General features: G+C 37.6%; 1 long non-coding RNA gene across 6 annotated transcripts in view; it reads left to right on the top strand.

The window, feature by feature from the left end:
• The window catches only part of LOC110832119 (uncharacterized), a 626,650-nt gene that overhangs the window by 29,386 nt on the left and 573,811 nt on the right, over positions 1-23,453 (top strand). For 4 of the 6 annotated variants that reach the window (XR_015536085.1, XR_015536089.1, XR_015536088.1 and 1 more), the window contains exons 2-3: positions 5,622-5,840; positions 14,330-14,531. This is a non-coding gene — a long non-coding RNA (uncharacterized LOC110832119). Of the gene's footprint in view, positions 1-3,248; positions 3,636-5,621; positions 5,841-14,329; positions 14,532-23,453 lie in introns of those variants that run through there. The other 2 variants (XR_015536086.1, XR_015536087.1) reach the window with 2 other exon arrangements.

Genomic DNA, 23,453 nt, shown 5'->3' with positions numbered 1-23,453 from the left:
AGTCAGTCCATACCCTCAGTCCCAATTTTTTAATGTCAATTTTAAGATTATCGTCGCACGAATATTTAGCTTTCCCAAATGGTCTCTTACTTTCAGATTTTACGATAGAAATGTTGCATTTCTTGTCTATTTCATGTGTACTACATGCCCCGACCATTTTATCCTTCACAATTAGATGACCCTAATAATTATTACTTAGAAAAGAATGCCAATTATAAAAGCTTCACATCATGTAATTTTACTTACTCTCTCGCAGGATCAAATATTCTTCTCAGACACTATTTATTATTATTTAGTGTTCTGTCTGACGACAGGTCCATATGAACAGGATTCTTCCATCCTTTTCTCGGACTGGGACCTGTTCATATACGTTCTTGGCAGATGATCCAGAAGTGGTTTGCCATTGCCTTCTTCTGTGTGTGAATGGAGTAATTGTTGGGATGCCACGGAGGAAAACTCCGTGTTGCCTAGACCACGGCCTTGCCCAACACAAGTTATAAATTCGGGCACCGCCGGGAATCGAACCCGAGACCCCAGGATTACAAGGCCAGCGTTCTAACCGCTAGACCACCGTGGCTTCTTCTCAGACACTAACAGTTGATAATGCACGCATATCACTTTGACGAAAAACCTGTTAAAACAGTAATCTATTTATCAGAAAACGGAGGTTAAGCAAGAGAGTGGCTGTCCCCAGCAAGATGGCAGGTGCATGTGCACCGAAGTATTTCTTTCTTTGAGTGATTTGAGAGAGAAGAACTTGCTATGTGACGCAGTGTTGAGTTTGGAAGACGGTGGCACTTTTTCTGTGCACAGAGTGATTCTGTCGTACCACAGCACATATTTCAGGTTCGTTTATTTACTGATATGGTTGTTTCAGCGTAAAAGTAGGACTTAATAGGACTTCAGGACATGACAGACGTCAATTAATCTGTGGCTCGAGAAATTCTTTGAAAAGTCGATTGTTACTCGGTTTGTCAAAGAATAACCCCCTTTCTTTATGGAACACGGAGGACTTCACCTTGTACCCAGAAGCCCGCCATTGGACTATATCCTTAGCTATCAGCTTCCAGTTCCCTTCATCGATACCTGTCTCCCTAAGGTCAATATTAATGTTATCATCCCACTTAATCGTGATCGGCGTAAATTGAAACTCTTTTATAATGAAAATCAAATGGGAAGTTAATGACATGCGTTCCCAGCACCAAAACATTGACGAGTAATATAATGGCATTACATTTACAATCGGCAATTCGCTAGTCCTCGAGATTCTTTCATGTGACTGATGTGTACAGTCATCTCTGCTGTTATGCGATAGTTGCATTCATGTAAGACGCCGACCTATAGAAAATCGTGTAGTAAAAATAACCCCGGTACCTCCGCAGAGATTAAATTAGTCCTTTGAAAGTTTTAAAGCACCGGGAATGAAATTGCATAAGTGGCTATACGTTGTTATTTGTTCATTGTGGTGAGATATCAGGTTCTCACGGCGATGAGTATATAGATTTCTCTCTTCTGGGTTGTTGCATCCCGTGGTGTCGTAGAAGTTCACTGCCGTTTTAGATGTACTTATGCCGTTATTCCCTGATTATGGGGGCAGTTGTCAAAATGTACAAACGCTTACGTATATCGTACATTGTTCGTCGGGAAATGGATGTTGACAGAGTACATACTGATATATGTATTTTCTGCAAATCATCCGTTATAAAGATGGCTGTCTTCTGGGTTGTAGCGCCGTGTAGTCTGACAGCCTTCTTCGTACATCCACATTGACATTTTTTAATTGTTCATAGTAAGACCTCTTACCATTCTCTGGAGGCAAGTTTTTCACATTTTTACAATTTATAAAAAAAACATGAAATTCTGTGAACGTACAAATATTTGCAAGGGTCAGACTGAAACAAACTTACATGATATTATTTAATTATATTTTCAGTAGTGAGACATGCTGATAATTTTTCTGGTATAAAATTAAAAGTAGAGAAGTCATGTCTTGTCACCAAAATCCAGAAGAGAATCGTAATATAGGTAGCATATAAATCCTTGGAAAATGTGGTATATTACAAAAGAACATGGACAGATCAAAATCAAATTCAAAAAAAGAAATTAAAGGTGGGTTACATATGGAATTTTTGTGTTCATGTGTAATCAAATATATGAAAACTGAAATATGCTAACTGTTATTTTAGTGTAGTCTCTTACTTTTTGGAAAATGACACAAAGAACTTGAGGCAAAAACAGTAACAGGCTAAAGGTCCCATAATGACGAGCTTCATAATTTGTACTCCTTCTAAAATATTATTACGGTGATGAAATAAAGGATTATGAAATGGATGAGACATTTAAAGGCATGGAAGAACGCGTACACACGGGATTTTGATCAGAGAACCTGACAGGAAGAGACCACCTGTGAGATGACTTGGCCACTTCTACATTTTGAAATAACATAAAATAAATCATACATAAGCTACCAATTTTTTAAAAAAATTTTGGCCACAGTTTTTCACGTGTCATACATGAGTATTTGAGAGTATTTGTACAGGATTCAAAGCATCCCTTCCTTTCGCAGTCAAGTAAACACGATATTTAGTGATACGTCTAATATGAATATTAAATGCTTATCCAAACACTGCTCCTTCTAATGCAGCGTCCAAATTATGGAGGATAATGAACATTTTATGACGAAATTTGCAGGCTAACAGAATTCAACGCTACATTAGTTAAAAGTAACACTCAGAGATATATATCATATCTAGTCTTGATTCTATCAAACTCTCCTGAAGCTCTACTTTCAGTAGGAGTAAGTAATTCATAATTTCATCACCATCTTCCTATAATCTAACATCTAACATCAAAAAACTACGCGTGCCCTCAGTAAATCACAGAAAGCTTAATCACAAAGATGACCAAGGTATCATCAGCACCAATACAAGTATTGGTTTTCCTACGTTAGTGCACAGCGAAGAAATTTTGGTTCCTACGTGACGATCTATTAAAGGACTACGCTATCTTGCCATGTGAGTTATAGTCACATTCTTTGTACATGCTGCAGACACGACAGTCTACCCTAAACCCAAGGTTAAAATCCCGAGAAATGAGGCGTAGTAGTAGTAGTAATTCTTATTATCGACTGAACAGAGCTACCGAAGCTGAAATAGTTCCGCCCAACCAGAAGATGGTAGCACAGTCAAGGTATGTTTCCCTTTTGCAGCACATCTGTGGAGCAGGTTTGTCATAGAGGTTATCAGTTACAGGTGTTTTATGGTCTGTGATTTGTCGTGTGTAGCCCATCTTCTGTCTTGCTGTGGTAGGCGGTTACATTTAATACATGAAAATAGTACGAATACTGAATAGGACTGCTGTTTCGTTTTGTTTGTTTTATACAATGGACGGAGAATTTAATAACGATTCAGAAAATATAATTCCTTCACCTGATTTGCTCTTTGTAGCAGAATTTATTTCCTACTCAGCTTGTTTTGATTGTTCTTTGCCCTCTGAATTGATAGCAGCTATGAACTGTTAGTAATCAAGAGGTGGAAATATTAGTCTGTAGCCAAACAGTACTTGACATGCTGATGTGTACAGGATATGAACACCTACTTGTGTAGTGGGTTATTCATAAACACTGTACTATGAAGGTATGTAAAGGACTTAAAAATTAAACTCCACTCATTCTTAGTCTCAGCATTAGCCGCTTTTACTGTTTTTGTGAAAAACTGTAGTCTTCCTGTAAATATAGGTTTCCTGTTCCTTATTTGGTTGGCATCTTTCAGCAGTTGAAAGAATGTAGTAGCATTGATATGTGTAGAGGTGTGAGGATATTTTACCCACGGTTGTGCATTCATTAAATTTCTTATCCAAGGGCATTCCACAGACTTTTGTCCACAAGTCATTTAAAAGGAAGGTGGTAGAGTAGCTCATTTCACTAAACATATTTTTGCATGTATGTTGTTGTTATGACATACCCTGTCTATTTCTATGTTATTCTTTGCATTCCTGATGTTGCAAATTTTGTCTAAATACATACTGATGATTTTTTATTTCCGTTGTTGAGATTTCATGGTAGCAAGTATAAGAAATTGACTGGTATTTCAGAGGTGGTTGATGCCTCTATGAGATTGTTCCATAAAACAGCAATTTTTTCCTATTTTTTGAACAGTCACCATAGATTCTTCTGAGTAGTTAGTATGTTAGTATATTATAGGTATTTGAATCTTATTTTGTTTGAATTTATAGCAATAAACATAAAACTGTGGAGCCATATTCATAAATAATAACATTTTGAATCTTTTTATGACTTTGTAAGGGGCCTATTAAAGACTTAGAGGTAATGGATGAATTTCTGGTAGTTAAATTTGAAGTAGTAAGAATGGAAAAGACTCGCTTGGAATGAAACTAGGAGTTAATAAGAAAATGTAGGTGTAATACCACACCATGAATAATATATACTCAGACCCATATTTCTTCTTCATTGGTGTAAGGTATTCCATCATTTAAGATTGTATTTCATATGTCCCAGCTAAATAATTTCATTAATAAATTTACTCTTATGGGTGTTCAAAACTACAATTGCCCTGATGGCCTTGGATAAGGATTTCATTAATAACTATCTTTGTAACTGGACATTGCCCTCGAAAATAAATTAATAACTTTGTTACTAACTTCATGCTATGGGGTCTTATGAGCATTGTCTGTTACTTCTCTTTTTTTTATGAACTGTGTGTTCATAAACATACTCGTAGCATGTGACATTTATAACAAGGAAGTAGTATGTATTTGTGAAAATGTTTCCTGTGATGGAAAAGACAAAAAGTTCTAACTCAGTGTGTCAGCTTTTTCTTAAAATGTTTTAGTCTGTATGACGAGACTAGCAACAATTGTGAATTAATAATTATATAGTTTACTGATCCATTTCTGTTCATCTTTTTGATTAGTACATGTTCTAACCACAGGTATTGTCAGATAAAGCCACTAAGTTTCACATGTGTGCAGTGTTTGTAATTATGTGTATACAAAAATATTTTCATAGAGAATTTGTAGGTTAGTTTTTTAATTTTGTACTGACTGGGTATCAAGGGTTTGAATTACATTTGGGACTTAGCTTTCTATCCTCACATTTACTTCCATAATACCTCTGAGGGCCATCTAGACTTCTAACCAATGAATCCTGATGCTTTTTCTATATGGCAATATGACCAGTGCATGAAGTCGATCACTCGTCTCTTTTAAGTTATATGATTAAGATTGCATGAAGCTTTGTACTCCCATATGCTTTGTGTTATGATATTTAGGCATAGGAATAAGTTCACCTGTACTTTGCCATGAATCAGATGCTTCTGCATTTCATCCAGGAGGTCCCAGTTTTAAATCTTGGCCCAGAGGTCTGACTGAATAGGTTATGGTTTTCCTCAGTCTTGCTGATCAAGTAGTGCCTTAAATTCGTCTCCCACATCCTCTTCATCTCTTTATTCTTAATCATCCTCTCACTGTTTGCTATGTAATTTGAGCTGTTCACAGCATCGTTAAATAAACTACAAATTTAATGATGCTGAGACTGTAAAGATTGCAGTTTTTAAAGTAGTCTAAATACAAATAACTTATACTTTATTGTATGTTATTTGCAGGGTATTTTTTGAGCGCAAGTTAGAATTCACACCTGACAATGCAAACACAGTGAACAGTATTGTATATATACGTAATATCAGCTGTGGCATCACCTCTCCTTGGTCTTCTGGTGGATAAAGTTGGCAAGAATATACTCTTGAGTATGATTTTCAGTTCTGGTGTCCATTGGCTGCCATGCACTTCTTGCCTTCACTTTCATCAATCCATATATTGCAATGGTAAGAATAATATCTTTATTATTGTTATTGACTTAGCAATAAAACTGGAATTTTGCAGTATTTTTAAATCTAGGAGTAGAGTTCATTACAGAGATTTCAATTCAGAAATTTCATATTGACATGGTTTATATTTATTTCACATTAAGGATTATTTGAACATGATAGGTACAATATCCATGTAGATGGAACATTTACTTCTACGTTCCAGTGGATAGGAAAACTTTATATGTTCCGATTGATGTATACGTGGGTATCCTCATATGCGACCCAATGTTCATGTGTTGCCACAAGTCGTAGCTCAAAGGCCATTGATCCCAGGTCAAAGGTTGGCTGCTTTTTCAATGTCCCTTCAGGGTTAGTTGTGCAGGAGGGATTATTGATTTGGAATAATCAAATTTAGACTGTTGTGTTATCTAGTGTACCTATTGCAACAAAGTAACGATTAACAAATAAGTGGCATTTTCATCATCTGGAATCCAGATGAATATATAGTCTTCTTAAAGCGTGCTAAGTATAAGTAAAGCTGTCCCACCATACGCCATGTAGACGCTTGGGGGAAGCGGAGGTATAGCTCCTCCCTTTCTTGACCTCAGCACTAGATGGGGGTGAGTGGTCAGCATCATGCCCTGGCCATGCTTTACCTACAGGAAAGGACCCTGGTACCTATTGGATAGGAGGCTGGGTGAGCCCCAGAACTGGTCTGGACGCAGAGGCAACAGGAAAAATCATCTGTCCCAGTCGGCGATTGACCCCTCGTCGATGCTATACAATTTATTACCATACGTTTTGTTTTGTTTGTAGTGTATCTTGGGTGTGGCATATTCAATGCTTGCTAGAGCTCCGTGGCCAATGGTTGCTCTCGTAATTCCTGAATATCAACTGGGGACAGCATATGGCACGTAAATAGTATGCAGAAGTTGTGGTTTATAGATAATTTCTGGTACTAAAAGACATCTAATTCATTTAATAATTCCAACTTCAGTTTTAATGTCCCCCCCCCCCCCCTTCACCCCCTCCTTCATAGAATGAAACTTTATTCATTATGTTTCCTTCCCTGTCACTCTGTACTCTTCTACGTGCCTGTGTGTCACCCTGTTTTTAACCTTATTTTCCCGCCAGAGTGCACCCTGGTCCTCTCCAGTTTTCCTGTGTTGTCGGGGGGCTCGTGAGGGGATTCTCTGCTCGGTGATCAGACATGCAGTGTCTGCTCCATTTTCGGACCAAAATTGCTTTGGGGAGGCGGTTTTTAAAACGGCAGAGAACCGACATGGGTTCCTGGGATGCTTTGTGATTTAGAGGCTTATTGGTGTGCTGTTTGTGTTAATAATTAATAATAAAAAAAGGTTGTGGGCCAGTGTGTTTCAGGATAAAGTGTGTTTGAATTAATTGGCTTCAAGATGAAGAAATTCAAATGGTGTGTGAAGGGTTAATATCTTAACACTTTTTGGAACTGAAATTAAAACTAAAGGTTTCATGTATATTAATGTTTTCTGGCATATGATAGACTCTAATTATAGTTTATCCACACAAAATGAATTTAATTTGTTCATGAAAGCCTTCATTATGTGAAATTGGGGAAATACTGGACGAAGGCCTAATTTGTTCTAAGACTACATAGTAAGTTAACCTTAAAAAATGTGGTAATTTTTGACAATTAAACATTATAATAACTTGGTAAATTGTTACAATTAACAAAAATAGTAAAGAATCAGTAAGTAAAGCAGACAAATATTACAGTAGAACAATGCTTACCTTAGCTTAACACAGTAAGTAATGGAAATTGAGCACGAAACAATCATAAATGGATGTTTTTGATTGGCTGAATCTTGCTGAGTTCACTTAGAAGTGTTTTGTTTGGCTGATATTGACAACCACTTGACTTTGTAAGCAGTATCAATTTTAGACGCTTGTTATAATAAATGTCGGTAAGCATGTTTAGGCAATAACACTTGCTGTCTGTGAACACCACTTCAATAAGAAAATGTCTTAAGCGAGTGTGACTATAATTGATTCCACACATTTATTATATATTAATAAAGCAGTTTAATCCCCTTTTCATAGTTCCATTTTAACTCATCTTCCAGGTGAAGCCTTATGATACTGAACTAGCAGTGCAAGATTTGTTTTGGTGCCACTTACAATTTCTTATTCATGTGTGAAAATGTTTATCAGAATGATGTTAGTATTGTTTGCATCATTTAACTTGGCATCTGGCTGAAGGGTGGGAAGGAGGCTAGCATGACATGCTATGTGCTTGCTGTGCTTTGTGCGGGCATCAGAGTGACACTTATGTGTCGTACGCGTAGTGTTTGAGGTTTGCACATGCAACATTTGAGGAAACATCACCATGTAGAATGTTGACTGGCTAATACCTGCATTAGTCCTGCGCCGTAGCCGCGCAGTCTGAGGCATCATGCTTCGGACCGGCGATATGGAATGCGCGCTGGTTCGAGTCTCAGGGGAGAAGAAATTTTCTCATGAGCTTTCGACCAGTGTATGGGACCGGTGCCAACCCAGCATCGTGAGGAAATTGGGGAGCTACAATGAGTAGCGTAATCCGATCAGGAAATCTAGCAATGGCTGGGGGATCGTCGTGCTGACCACACATCATCCTATATCTGGTTGGATGATCGTTCACCTCTGCTTAAGCATGTGAACTAATAATAAACAAGCAAATTGAGTGGTTGGCATTTGAAAACACAACTTTCCATAGTCATCTCGTAATTATATTGGTACGCCCCAAATATAGTCGATTTGTTCATAATCTGTTGTCATATCATGTTTTATTTCCCAATCTGTGCTGAGTAACCTCAAGCCATTATATGTAATATTTTCATTTGAAATGTTGACACTCTAAGTGCTACGCTACAAAACAGCTCATTAGACCATCAAGTGTATGTAGTAATGTTATAATTATCACATCATATTGCCAATTTTTAGTGGGAAAATGATTTGCCTCTTGGAAAGTAACAGCAGCAGAGATATGAGGATATATTAAAATGGAGCTTTAGGAAGTAGGTTTTTGTAATGTGTACAGATGTAACTGTATGAATCACATTCAGTGGTGATATTTTATGTTAGCGGTATTGGGTTTTAACAGGACAGAGGGAGAAAGGATTGAATGAGTTGGTTTTTGGGATATAATACCATATCTTCTGTATATATGAGTAAAAAAGTTGTAATAGGACCTTGAAATTGTGTATTTAGATTTTATGGTGTAATTTTCTAGGTGTGTCTCAAATTTTCATTAATATTCATTATAGCAGTTTCATATAAGTATTTGAACTTCTTAGGAATTTGTTGTGGGATGCCACTGCCTGTGTTTGTAAGTATGAATGCTTTGCTGATTACCTTTAATATTTAAATATTTTATTCAAGGAAGTAAAACCACCCATCATTCTTAGTTGAGAGTCACAGTAATCAGATACCTGTGATTGCTAGCATTTCCTCATTCAGAAAGTTTACAAATGGATGGACTATTTGGTGTGACTTTTCTTATAGTCACTTTGATGGTTGGGAGCTGGAAGGACTGCTGTGACATTTAAACAGATATTATACTCCTTAAATCTGATGTTGATAACTACTATTGCATTGTCAATGTATTGAATTAGCATTGTATGAAGTTCAAAGCAATATAGTGTTGTCCTTTTGAGATATTTTAATCGTGATTTGGTCAGCAGTAATTCTTATGTGTAGTTGTCATTGTCATCTACACTAACTAACCAGATGGCTTACTGAACCTGAAGGTTCATCACCGAATTAACCAAAGCCCTCCACCGGACCCTGTCCTGGGCCAACAAAATACAGTCTCCTTCAACTCCTATCTCCCATAGATCCCGCCTGAGATTATCCTCCCATCTACGTTCGTCATCTACACAGACTCTCTAATTTGATTTGTTGCATCGCAGAAATTTTACTCTTCAGATTATTGGACAGAACACTTTGTGTGTTTTAGTGCCCTTGATCACAGATTCGTTTATCTTTTATATTAAACCAAAAGTAGTCCAGTTTTGCCATAGCGGTTCTAGAATTTTGACAGTGGTCTCCGAATCTACATTTTTAATGAAGTTTTCTCTATTCCAGGGAATTGCTTATAGAAATTGTGAGTCGTTAATCTGTCGTTTGTATGCTTTAGACCTCCTCCTCACAATCTCGGTCAGCTTGCTTTGGGCTACAAGTGGTATATCATTTGAATTTTAGGCAGTTAAATCATCATCAGCATGATAAGTCTTCCAATTTTCAGATTTGACATTCTTATGGTGGTGAAGATGTTGGTCTTCTGTGATGTAATGCTGTCTGTTAACATGTAGGTAGATACCAGCATTATGGAGGAACATCCAGCTTCTTTTTTCAGCAGTTTCAGTCCTGAAATTGTTTATATCTTGCCATGTTATTTGTTGCTGCTAAGGAATATTAATTTATAGTTTAGATGCGTCATGTTTGTGTTTTCAATTGATATATATATATATTTATTCTTCAAGTCTATACACAAACCATTTTAATATTGATGTTTAAAATTAAAATTGATATAAATAATTCGCGCTATTCATCGTTTTTCTCGATGTTACAATTTGCGCTATATATTACAACATGTTTCGATGTCTCAGCATCATCTTCAGGTTTATTTTTTAAAACTATTCAATATTTTTTATTTATTAATGCACGATTTTTGGTAATTGTAGATTGTAGGTTGTAGTTGTGGATGTTCCTTTTATCTTCTGGTTCTCTGCATATTATGTGGCGTGTTTATATTATTTTGTTCATTATTTCTGTGAAATTATCAACAATATAATTAATATTATTCATACGTAAATATAAAAGTTGCATACAGAACAAAAAATACAATAAAAAACATTTTAAAACAAAAACAACATTAGACACAAAAAACCAATACGAACAACCCGGTGTATATAGATTGAAATGCATAGACTGTCCTTTAACCTACATAGGTCAAACAGGACGTACCTTTAAACAAAGACACAAAGAACATGTAACAGCTATAAAACATAATAAGGATCACTCAGCTTACGCAAAACATATATTAAACACGGGGCACACATATGGGGGAATCGAACAAACATTGGACATTATAAAGATTGTACAAAATAGACGACATAGAGAAACCATAGAAAAATACCATATACAACGTACACATAAACAAAATATTGCGCTAAACGACAACAACCCATATTTAAATAACTCTATATTTAACACAATTCAGGTTATTGACCCAACTCCATAACACCATGCTACCTATATATACGACCCATTCAGTACACCAAACTAGTCTGTGAACTGACATTCACCCGATCAGACCTGTCCAGCCGAGGACACACGACACATCCAACTCCTGGTATGTTATTATGTTTCTATATTGCTTAATGAAAATTTTTATAACGATGTCCAAACTCATTTACGTATGAATAATATTAATTATATTGTTGATAATTTCACAGAAATAATGAACAAAATAATATAAACACGCCACATAATATGCAGAGAATCAGAAGATAAAAGGAACATCCACAACTACAACCTACAATCTACAATTACCGAAAAGCGTGCATTGAAAAATGTTGAATAGTTTTAAAAAATAAACCTGAAGATGATGCTGAGACATCGAAACATGTTGTAATATATAGCGCAAATTGTAACATCGAGAAAAACGATGAATAGCGCGAATTATTTATATCAATTTTAATTTTAAACATCAATATTAAAATGGTTTGTGTATAGACTTGAAGAATAAATATATATATATCAATATTAATTTAGTTGTAGGGTTCGAGGTTTTCACAGCGGTGAGTATGAAGATTTCTGTCTTCTGGGTTATTGCGCTGTGTAGTCTGGTCGATGTTAACCAATGTTTCGGAGGTCATACTGCCTCCGTCATCAGAGTATGAAGATTTCTGTCTTCTGGGTTGTTGCGCTGTGTAGTCTGGTCGATGTTAACCAATGTTTCGGAGGTCATACTGCCTCCGTCATCAGAGTATGAAGATTTCTGTCTTCTGGGTTGTTGCGCTGTGTAGTCTGGTCGATGTTTACCAACGTTTCAGAGGTCATACTGCCTCCGTCATCAAAGTATGAAGATTTCTGTCTTCTGGGTTGTTGCGCTGTGTAGTCTGGTCGATGTTTACCAACGTTTCAGAGGTCATACTGCCTCCGTCATCAGAGTATGAAGATTTCCGTCTTCTGGGTTGTTGCGCTGTGTAGTCTGGTCGAAGTTAACCAACGTTTCTGAGGTCATACTGCCTCCGTCATCAGAGTATGAAGATTTCTGTCTTCTGGGTTGTTGCGCTGTGTAGTCTGGTGGATGTTAACCAACGTTTCAGAGGGCATACTGCCTCCATCATCAGAGTATGAAGATTTCCGTCTTCTGGGTTGTTGCGCTGTGTAGTCTGGTCGATGTTAACCAACGTTTCAGAGGTCATACTGCCTCCATCATCAGAGTATGAAGATTTCCGTCTTCTGGGTTGTTGCGCTGTGTAGTCTGGTCGATGTTTACCAACGTTTCAGAGGTCATACTGCCTCCGTCATCAGAGTATGAAGATTTCTGTCTTCTGGGTTGTTGCGCTGTGTAGTCTGGTCGATGTTTACCAACGTTTCAGAGGTCATACTGCCTCCGTCATCAGAGTATGAAGATTTCTGTCTTCTGGGTTGTTGCGCTGTGTAGTCTGGTCGATGTTTACCAACGTTTCAGAGGTCATACTGCCTCCGTCATCAGAGTATGAATATTTCTGTCTTCTGGGTTGTTGCGCTGTGTAGTCTGGTCGATGTTTACCAACGTTTCAGAGGTCATACTGCCTCCATCATCAGAGTATGAAGATTTCCGTCTTCTGGGTTGTTGCGCTGTGTAGTCTGGTCGATGTTTACCAACGTTTCAGAGGTCATACTGCCTCCGTCATCAGAGTATGAAGATTTCCGTCTTCTGGGTTGTTGCGCTGTGTAGTCTGGTCGATGTTTACCAACGTTTCAGAGGTCATACTGCCTCCGTCATCAGAGTATGAAGATTTCTGTCTTCTGGGTTGTTGCGCTGTGTAGTCTGGTCGATGTTTACCAACGTTTCAGAGGTCATACTGCCTCCGTCATCAGAGTATGAATATTTCTGTCTTCTGGGTTGTTGCGCTGTGTAGTCTGGTCGATGTTTACCAACGTTTCAGAGGTCATACTGCCTCCGTCATCAAAGTATGAAGATTTCTGTCTTCTGGGTTGTTGCGCTGTGTAGTCTGGTCGATGTTTACCAACGTTTCAGAGGTCATACTGCCTCCGTCATCAGAGTATGAATATTTCTGTCTTCTGGGTTGTTGCGCTGTGTAGTCTGGTCGATGTTTACCAACGTTTCAGAGGTCATACTGCCTCCGTCATCAGAGTATGAAGATTTCTGTCTTCTGGGTTGTTGCGCTGTGTAGTCTGGTCGATGTTTACCAACGTTTCAGAGGTCATACTGCCTCCGTCATCAGAGTATGAATATTTCTGTCTTCTGGGTTGTTGCGCTGTGTAGTCTGGTCGATGTTTACCAACGTTTCAGAGGTCATACTGCCTCCGTCATCAGAGTATGAAGATTTCCGTCTTCTGGGTTGTTGCGCTGTGTAGTCTGGTCGATGTTAACCAACGTTTCTGAGGTCATACTGCCTCCGTCATCAGGGTGATGAATTGGAGGCAGTATGACCTCTGAAACGTTGGTTGACATCGACCAGACTACACAGCGCAACAACCCAGAAGACAGAAATCTTCATACTCATCGCCCTGATGATGGAGGCAGTATGACCTCTGAAACGTTGGTAAACATCGACCAGACTACACAGCGCAACAACCCAGAAGTGAGAAATCTTCATTAATTTAGTTCTTCCTTCAATGGCTAATAACCAAAAATACAGCTGAAACATCATAAATTGCAATAGAGTTTGCGAAGTATGTCTGATTAATAAATACACTGCAGGTTTTTAATACTGGATCATGGAGCTTATAATTGTGGCTTCACAATGATGAAACAGGTAAGTCAAATGTTGTTGGGTCTGTAATCATTTTATCATTCACCAAAATGTCATTCAGTATATTATCTGATTCACTCTGCTAGTGGAACCTTTCTTCAGAATGTCCTTTTCTCTCAATGACACTTGTGGAATGCTACCAGAGGATAATCAAAACCACTCATTGGACTGTATATGTTATGTAACCAAATGGAAGTTTTGAGATCATTTTAAAGAATTTGATTTGAAATATTTGAATTAATTTCATATAGGTAAATATTATGCAAACGGATGAAATATTGTACGAATTGAAAATTAGTAATACAAAATTGGTTCAGTGTGTGCTGGCTGCCTTTTTCAGTGTATATATTTTCTTTATATTTGTATTGATCGTGGATTTTTGTAGTTATTAACAGGAATCTTGAATCCATGTTTCTTAGGCAGAAAAATAAATTAAAAATTTTATGTGGTATTGGATAAAAATGTAGTGAAGCATTATAATATGATTGGTGATTTTAGAGCTGCTGATGCTCTAGAACGTGAGAAACTACTTGCATCAGGATCCGTGTCGGACATCACACCTCAAGACTTGCTTCAGCTTCGCTCGTACTTCCATGATTCTGTCCGTTAACTGGATTTGTTGTCTCAAGAATAACAGCTAGCAGTCAATTTCTGAAAGGCTCGCTAGTAGTCGCAAAGGAACAGGCTGATGCAGCACAGGGTGAGTGTGCTTTATTGGTTGATTTCAGGTTCAAATGACTGTTTTATAGGTTGTTATGCCATGTAGACTGGAAGAAGCTTGTAGACACAAAATATGTTATTCCCAAAATTTTGTTATGTTGCATTATTTCCTTTAGGACCAAAAATTATTCCCTTACATATATACTGATTCATTCTTAACATATGTATTTACACAAAATAATTTTATGTGCAAATCCTTGGTTATGAAGCCACATAAATTTTGTATAATCATTTTAACCATATTTCACCATGTGGCACGACGACCATACACAATTTCAGCAATCTCCGACCATCAATGGTCTATTTCGAAAATTCGTGCGCACGTAGTCATGTTCAGCTGACACAGATTATCGCTCTAGAGTTGAGTTAGGTTAGGTTAATGAGGCATCTGCGCAGAAGGTGATGCGCAGTGACGTGTGCAAGGTGTCTAGGTTACAGCATCGTATGAGTTCTATTATCGATTGCGGTAAATTAAAAACTCGAATATTTCAATGTTCTCAAATTATAGAACAATCTTGTTGTTTGAGTTACTACCATAGCTTTACACTTCAAAGATTTTACATTGGTTACCTTATTGTTGACCTCGAAAGACTATTAGCTCACGTCACTTGTGTATGTTTTTACGCATTGGTAGTTGTTGAATTGCATTTGTAGTCTGCTTACGCTTAGGAATCATTAATACACATGTCAAAATTTTATTTTAAAATGTATCGAGATATTATAAAGATCCGGATTGTCAGAAATATATATGTATACATATGCACACACACGTCACATTTAGACACGTCCAACTTCAGTAAATCAGGTACATCTGGTATTTATTTGGCTGTCACCATAAGAAACTCTCGCCTCTTTTGTGCTCACGTGTAATGTCGAAAGTTAATTCCCGGAGTTTAATGACACATCTCGGCAATTCACACGTTCACGTACATCAGACCGTAAGTGTAATTTTGTACTTGGCTCCATCTTGCATACGACACTGGAAGGAGAACGTCCTCTCGTCTTCTCTGTACGAAGCACACAGTAGTTTAATATGCATCGCAGGATGTAAATGTTGCTAATTATCCCGATGAACGCATTTGTTTGAGTACTAACGTCCGAAAGCTTGAACTTAAGAAGGTGAATATGTCTTAGCTAAATTCCAAGGCAAACATTGAATCACGGAGACTGCACCACTGCATCTGGACGAAAATCAATAACGACTGACTTTGACTTCCGGGGCTGACATCAATCTCACGTATTTGAAAGCCGATGTACAGTACTGTCCAATCGAATGGAACCACGTCATTTTCTGTTTAGTTTTCTCTTTGTTAAAGTTCGTAAATTTGTGAGCTCTGCTGTCGGCCAATCGCTACGTAGAAGGGTTATTGATTTACCTGACTGCAACAGCACGTCATCACCAGCCTAATTCGGAAAGTCTTTTTTCACATGCAGCCATCTGTACGCTACATTCAATGCGTACTAAGAGTTGCATAATTTTCGAAATGGTTTTTGATGTTTGCAATTCATATTGCATATTTATTTGTTGCTTTTCCTAATTTCCGTCACTTGAATGTGTTTGAATTAAATCTTAATCCCGTTATTTACGTATGGTGATTTCTGTGCGCGAATCCTTACGTATTAATTGACAACGCGCTTACATAACCTTAGTCATTATCAGTTTCTTCGCCATAAAAATATTTCTACACTCATTTTGTGCATTTTTTAGTCTTATGACGTATCTGTGCAGGTATAGGCACCAGTTAAAAAGCATAAAGAAACGTTTTTGAGCGTAATTCCATGTTGATAAAGTCGGATGTTGGTGATCGTGGCCGATTTCGCGTTTCGTCCACCTCGGGAATTTGATACCTTCGTGTGAATTTATTCCAAGTGTTGTGACACTAAAGAGTATGAAATTTTATTACTTACCTGTGGCACGACGTCCATACAAAATTTCAGCAATTTCCGACCATCCATGGTTTTTTCGAAAATTCGTGCTCAGCTCACGCAGATTACCGCTATAGGGTTGTGTTAGGTAAGGTTAGGTTAGGTTAGCTTAGGTTAATGGGGCATCTGCGCAGAAGGTGATGCGCAGTGACGTGTGCAAGTTGTCTAGGCTACGGCATCGTATGAGTTCTGTTATCGATTGCGGGAAATTAAAAACTCGAATATTTCAATGTTCTTAAATTATAGAACAATCTTGTGTTGATAAAGTCGGATGTTGGTGATCGTGGCCGATTTCGCTTTTCTTCCACCTCGGGAATTTGATACCTTCGTGTGAATTTATAAAAAGCGATATGACATAATAGAGTATGAATATCATTAACTTACCTGTGGCATGACTTCCATACAAAATTTCAATAATTTCTGAGCATCCACTCGCTTTTTCCAAAATTCGTGCGCAGGAAACCATTTTGCACTGATCGAGATTACCCTGTTTTGGTTGGTTTGGGTTAGGTTAGGTTAGGTTAGTGGGGCACCTGCGCAGACGTTGTTGCGCAGTGCAGTCGTATGACGTGCGCATGTATGGGCACCTTGAGCTCGTTATGTTTAATTGTAAATTATTAAACTCTCAAGAATTCGATTCCGTCGCATTAAAAAGTATATTATATTCTGGGCTTCACTTTACATACCTAATTTAATTTTTTCATAAATATATTTTTTTGGACACATAGTTTCAGTAATTGCAAGCACACAAATCACTTATCACTTAAATATGATGTTGTTGAATATTTCATTGTGGAAGTATATATGTTGCCACACGTAGAATTTATTAAAATATTTATTTAATTTTATATTACACTACATGTAATTACTACAGTGACCCCAGCCATCGTTATAAAGAATAAATGTTCTCAAATTACATAGGTCCAGCTTCTGCAGATACGCGATATCTGTATATGATATACGTGTTACTAACTCGTAAGAACGTCTTTACTGAGCACACATGGCATGCAAATGTCCTTTCACTGAAGTCGTATGTCTCAATGTGGCGAACCGCACTTATTCTTGCATGTTATGTTGGATTGGTGTATCACGTTTCTATTCTCACACGTCACCGTGAAGACATCCTTGCACTGAGATTCACTGTAAGTAGCACCCGTTAATACGTTTTTGAAGGGTGGTAATTAATCTTGTTAATGCTCCCGAAGAACTCTATTTCTAAAGCAAAAAATTACGTTGACACTGAACGACCGAAATCAAATAATTCCAACCGTAGTTTAATGGCGACTCTTCAATCGGGACCAGCCGACTGTTCCGATACAGAATCAGTAGTGACTGACTTCTGATTGGTCCTCGATGCCATTCGAAAGTATTGATTTCCTTCCATTGAGGTCATCACAGATGGCACGTCTTATCTTTGGTTCCGTAATTTTCCGATAGACTGCGTCTTTGTGTTTGTACGTCGTGTCCTCGAGTAAATGTGAGGCAATACTTTCGATATATTTTGTTGACATTGGACATAGGACACCAATATGTCACCACGAGTTTGACGTGCGCCACAAATTCTGCGCCCACCAAGCATTGCAATTAATGTACCAGAGATTTATATTCAGTTTTTTTGTGAGGCGATTTTTATTAATAAATGACGTACTATCATTCACGTATTTTTTCCAATTTTTCGTTACATGATACTTATTTATAGTGAGTTAGATTGGGTCATCGTTACGCATGAATCTGCTACGTATTTGCGTCAACATCTACACTGCATCAGTTTTGGAAGAAATAATTCTCGTGGAAATATTATGTAATTTTTGACGTGTTATGATGTATTACATGCATATAAGCACTATTTGCATCATTTCGGGATTGTGTGAGCGCGTAATATCGTTATTGATAAGTGGTCGTGTCCGACTTTGCGCAACCTCCACCTCACGACTTTGATGCTTTCTTGCGAATTTCTAAAGAGCGATTAGACATAATAGAGTATGAATATCATTAACTTACCTGTGGCATGACGTCCATACAAAATTTGAATAATATCTGAGCATCCATTCGCTTTTTCCAAAATTCGTGCGCAGGAAACCATTTTGCACTGATCGAGATTACCCTGTTTTGGTTGGTTTGGGTTAGGTTAGGTTAGGTTAGGTTAGGTTAGGTTAGTGGGGCACCTGCGCAGAAGTTGTTGCGCAGTGCAGTCGTATGACGTGCGCATGTATGGGCACCTTGAGCTCGTTATGTTTAATTGTAAATTATTAAACTCTCAAGAATTCGATTCCGTCGCTTTAAAAAGTATATTATTTTCTGGGCTTCACTTTACATACCTAACTTAATTTTTTCATAAATATATTTTTTTGGACACATACTTTCAGTAATTGCAAGTACACAAATCACTTATCACTTAAATATGATGTTGTTGAATATTTCATTGTGGAAGTATATATGTTGCCACACGTAGAATTTATAAAAATATTTATTTAATTTTATATTAGACTACATGTAATTACTACAGTGACCCCAGTCATCGTTATAAAGAATAAATGTTCTCAAATTACATAGGTCCAGCTTCTGCAGATACGCGATATCTGTATATGATATACGTGTTACTAACTCGTAAGAACGTCTTTACTGAGCACACATGGCATGCAAATGTCCTTTCACTGAAGTCGTATGTCTCAATGTGGCGATCCGCACTTATTCTTGCATGTTATGTTGGATTGGTGTATCACTTGTTTCTATTCTCACACGTCACCGTGAAGACATCCTTGCACTGAGATTCACTGTAAGTAGCACCCGTTAATACGTGATTGAAGGGTGGTAATTAATCTTGTTAATGTTCCCGAAGAACTCTATTTCTAAAGCACAAAATTACGTTGAAACTGAACGACCGAAATCAAATAATTCCAACCGTAGTTTAATGGCGACTCTTCAATCGGGACCAGCCGACTGTTCCAATACAGAATCAGTAGTGACTGACTTCTGATTGGTCCTCGATGCCATTCGAAAGTATTGATTTCTTTCCATTGAGGTCATCACAGATGGCACGTCTTATCTTTGGTTCCGTAATTTTCCGATATACTGCGTCTTTGTGTTTGTACGTCGTGTCCTCGAGTAAATGTGAGGCAATACTTTCGATATATTTTGTTGACATTGGACATAGGACACCAATATGTCACCACAAGTTTGACGTGCGCCACAAATTCTGCGCCCACCAAGCATTGCAATTAATGTACCAGAGATTTATATTCAGTTTTTTGTGAGGCGATTTTTATTAATAAATGTCGTACTATCATTCACGTATGTTTATTCCAATTTTTCGTTACATGATACTTATTTATAGTGAGTTACATTGGGTCATCGTTACGCATGAATCTGCTAGGTATTTGCGTCAACATCTACACTGCATCAGTTTTGCAAGAAATAATTCTCGTGGAAATATTATGTAATTTTAGACGTGTTATGATTTATTACACGCATATAAGCACTATTTGCATCGTATGGGGATTGTGTGAGCGCGTAATATCGTTATTGATAAGTGGTCGTGGCCGACTTTGCGCATCCTCCACCTCACGACTTTGATGCTTTCTTGCGAATTTCTAAAGAGCGATAAGACATAATAGAGTATGAATATCATTAACTTACCTGTGGCATGACGTCCACACAAAATTTCAATAATATCTGAGCATCCACTCGCTTTTTCCAAAATTCGTGCGCAGGAAACGATTTTGCACTGATCGAGATTACCCTGTTTTGGTTGGTTTGGGTTAGGTTAGGTTAGGTTAGGTTAGGTTAGGTTAGTTTAGTGGGGCACCTGCGCAGAAGTTGTTGCGCAGTGCAGTCGTATGACGTGCGCATGTATGGGCACCTTGAGCTCGTTATGTTTAATTGTAAATTATTAAACTCTCAAGAATTCGATTCCGTCGCTTTAAAAAGTATATTATTTTCTAGGCTTCACTTTACATACCTAATTTAATTTTTTCATAAATATATTTTTTTGGACACATACTTTCAGTAATTGCAAGTACACAAATCACTTATCACTTAAATATGATGTTGTTGAATATTTCATTGTGGAAGTATATATGTTGCCACACGTAGAATTTATTAAAATATTTATTTAATTTTATATTAGACTACATGTAATTACTACAGTGACCCCAGTCATCGTTATAAAGAATAAATGTTCTCAAATTACATAGGTCCAGCTTCTGCAGATACGCGATATCTGTATATGATATACGTGTTACTAACTCGTAAGAACGTCTTTACTGAGCACACATGGCATGCAAATGTCCTTTCACTGAAGTCGTATGTCTCAATGTGGCGAACCGCACTTATTCTTGCATGTTATGTTGGATTGGTGTATCACTTGTTTCTATTCTCACACGTCACCGTGAAGACATCCTTGCACTGAGATTCACTGTAAGTAGCACCCGTTAATACGTGATTGAAGGGTGGTAATTAATCTTGTTAATGTTCCCGAAGAACTCTATTTCTAAAGCACAAAATTACGTTGAAACTGAACGACCGAAATCAAATAATTCCAACCGTAGTTTAATGGCGACTCTTCAATCGGGACCAGCCGACTGTTCCAATACAGAATCAGTAGTGACTGACTTCTGATTGGTCCTCGATGCCATTCGAAAGTATTGATTTCCTTCCATTGAGGTCATCACAGATGGCACGTCTTATCTTTGGTTCCGTAATTTTCCGATATACTGCGTCTTTGTGTTTGTACGTCGTGTCATCGAGTAAATGTGAGGCAATACTTTCGATATATTTTGTTGACATTGGACATAGGACACCAATATGTCACCACAAGTTTGACGTGCGCCACAAATTCTGCGCCCACCAAGCATTGCAATTAATGTACCAGAGATTTATATTCAGTTTTTTTGTGAGGCGATTTTTATTAATAAATGTCGTACTATCATTCACGTATGTTTATTCCAATTTTTCGTTACATGATACTTATTTATAGTGAGTTACATTGGGTCATCGTTACGCATGAATCTGCTAGGTATTTGCGTCAACATCTACACTGCATCAGTTTTGCAAGAAATAATTCTCGTGGAAATATTATGTAATTTTAGACGTGTTATGATTTATTACACGCATATAAGCACTATTTGCATCGTATGGGGATTGTGTGAGCGCGTAATATCGTTATTGATAAGTGGTCGTGGCCGACTTTGCGCATCCTCCACCTCACGACTTTGATGCTTTCTTGCGAATTTCTAAAGAGCGATAAGACATAATAGAGTATGAATATCATTAACTTACCTGTGGCATGACGTCCACACAAAATTTCAATAATATCTGAGCATCCACTCGCTTTTTCCAAAATTCGTGCGCAGGAAACGATTTTGCACTGATCGAGATTACCCTGTTTTGGTTGGTTTGGGTTAGGTTAGGTTAGGTTAGGTTAGGTTAGGTTAGGTTTGGTTAGGTTAGTGGGGCACCTGCGCAGAAGTTGTTGCGCAGTGCAGTCGTATGACGTGCGCATGTATGGGCACCTTGAGCTCATTATGTTTAATTGTAAATTATTAAACTCTCAAGAATTCGATTCCGGCGCTTTAAAAAGTATATTATATTCTGGGCTTCACTTTACATACCTAATTTAATTTTTTCACAAGGATATTTTTTTTTGGATACATACTTTCAGTAATTGCAAGTACACAAATCACTTATCACTTAAATATGATGTTGTTGAATATTTCATTGTGGAAGTATATATGTTGTCAGACGTAGAATTTATTAAAATATTTATTTAATTTTATATTACACTGCATGTAATTACTACAGTGACCCCAGTCATCGTTATAAAGAATAAATGTTCTCAAATTACATAGGTCCAGCTTCTGCAGATACGCGATATCTGTATATGATATACGTGTTACTAACTCGTAAAAACGTCTTTACTGAGCACACATGGCATGCAAATGTCCTTTCACTGAAGTCGTATGTCTCAATGTGGCGAACCGCACTTATTCGTGCATGTTATGTTAGATTGGTTTATAACTTTTTTCTATTCTCACACGTCACCGTGAAGACATCCTTACACTGAGATTCACTGTAGGTAGCACCCGTTAATACGTGATTGAAGGGTGGTAATTAATCTTGTTAATGTTCCCGAAGAACTCTATTTCTAAAGCACAAAATAACGTTGACACTGAACGACCGAAATCAAATAATTCCAACCGTAGTTTAATGGCGACTCTTCAATCGGGACCAGCCGACTGTTCCAATACAGAATCAGTAGTGACTGACTTCTGATTGGTCCTCGATGCCATTCGAAAGTATTGATTTCCTTCCATTGAGGTCATCACAGATGGCACGTCTTATCTTTGGTTCCGTAATTTTCCGATAGACTGCGTCTTTGTGTTTGTACGTCGTGTCCTCGAGTAAATGTGAGGCAATACTCTCGATATATTTTGTTGAGATTGGACATAGGACACCAATATATCACCACAAGTTTGACGTGCGCCACAAATTGTGCGCCCACCAAGCATTGAAATTAATGTACCAGAGGTTTATATTCAGTTTTTTTGTGAGGCGATTTTTATTAATAAATGACGTACTGTCATTCAGGTATGTTTATTCCAATTTTTCGTTACATGTTGCTTATTTATAGTGAGTTAGATTGGGTCATCGTTACGCATGAATCTGCTACGTATTTGCGTCAACATCTACACTGCATCAGTTTTGCAAGAAATAATTCTCGTGGAAACATTATGTAATTTTTGACGTGTTATGATGTATTACATGCATATAAGCACTATTTGCATCATATGGGGATTGTGTGGGCGCGTAATATCGTTATTGATAAGTGGTCGTGGCCGACTTTGCGCAACCTCCACCTCACGACTTTGATGCTTTCTTGCGAATTTCTAAAGAGCGATTAGACATAATAGAGTATGAATATCATTAACGTACCTGTGGCATGACGTCCATACAAAATTTCAATAATATCTGAGCATCC

This window comes from Zootermopsis nevadensis, unplaced genomic scaffold (genome assembly GCF_977971745.1).
Source record: "Zootermopsis nevadensis isolate Lab colony 2312 unplaced genomic scaffold, Znev_1.0 Znev_ptg000021l, whole genome shotgun sequence".
Taxonomy (NCBI): Eukaryota; Metazoa; Arthropoda; class Insecta; order Blattodea; family Termopsidae; genus Zootermopsis; species Zootermopsis nevadensis.
The sequence above is the reverse complement of the archived record's forward strand: the minus strand, read 5'-3'. Positions and strand labels throughout refer to the sequence as shown.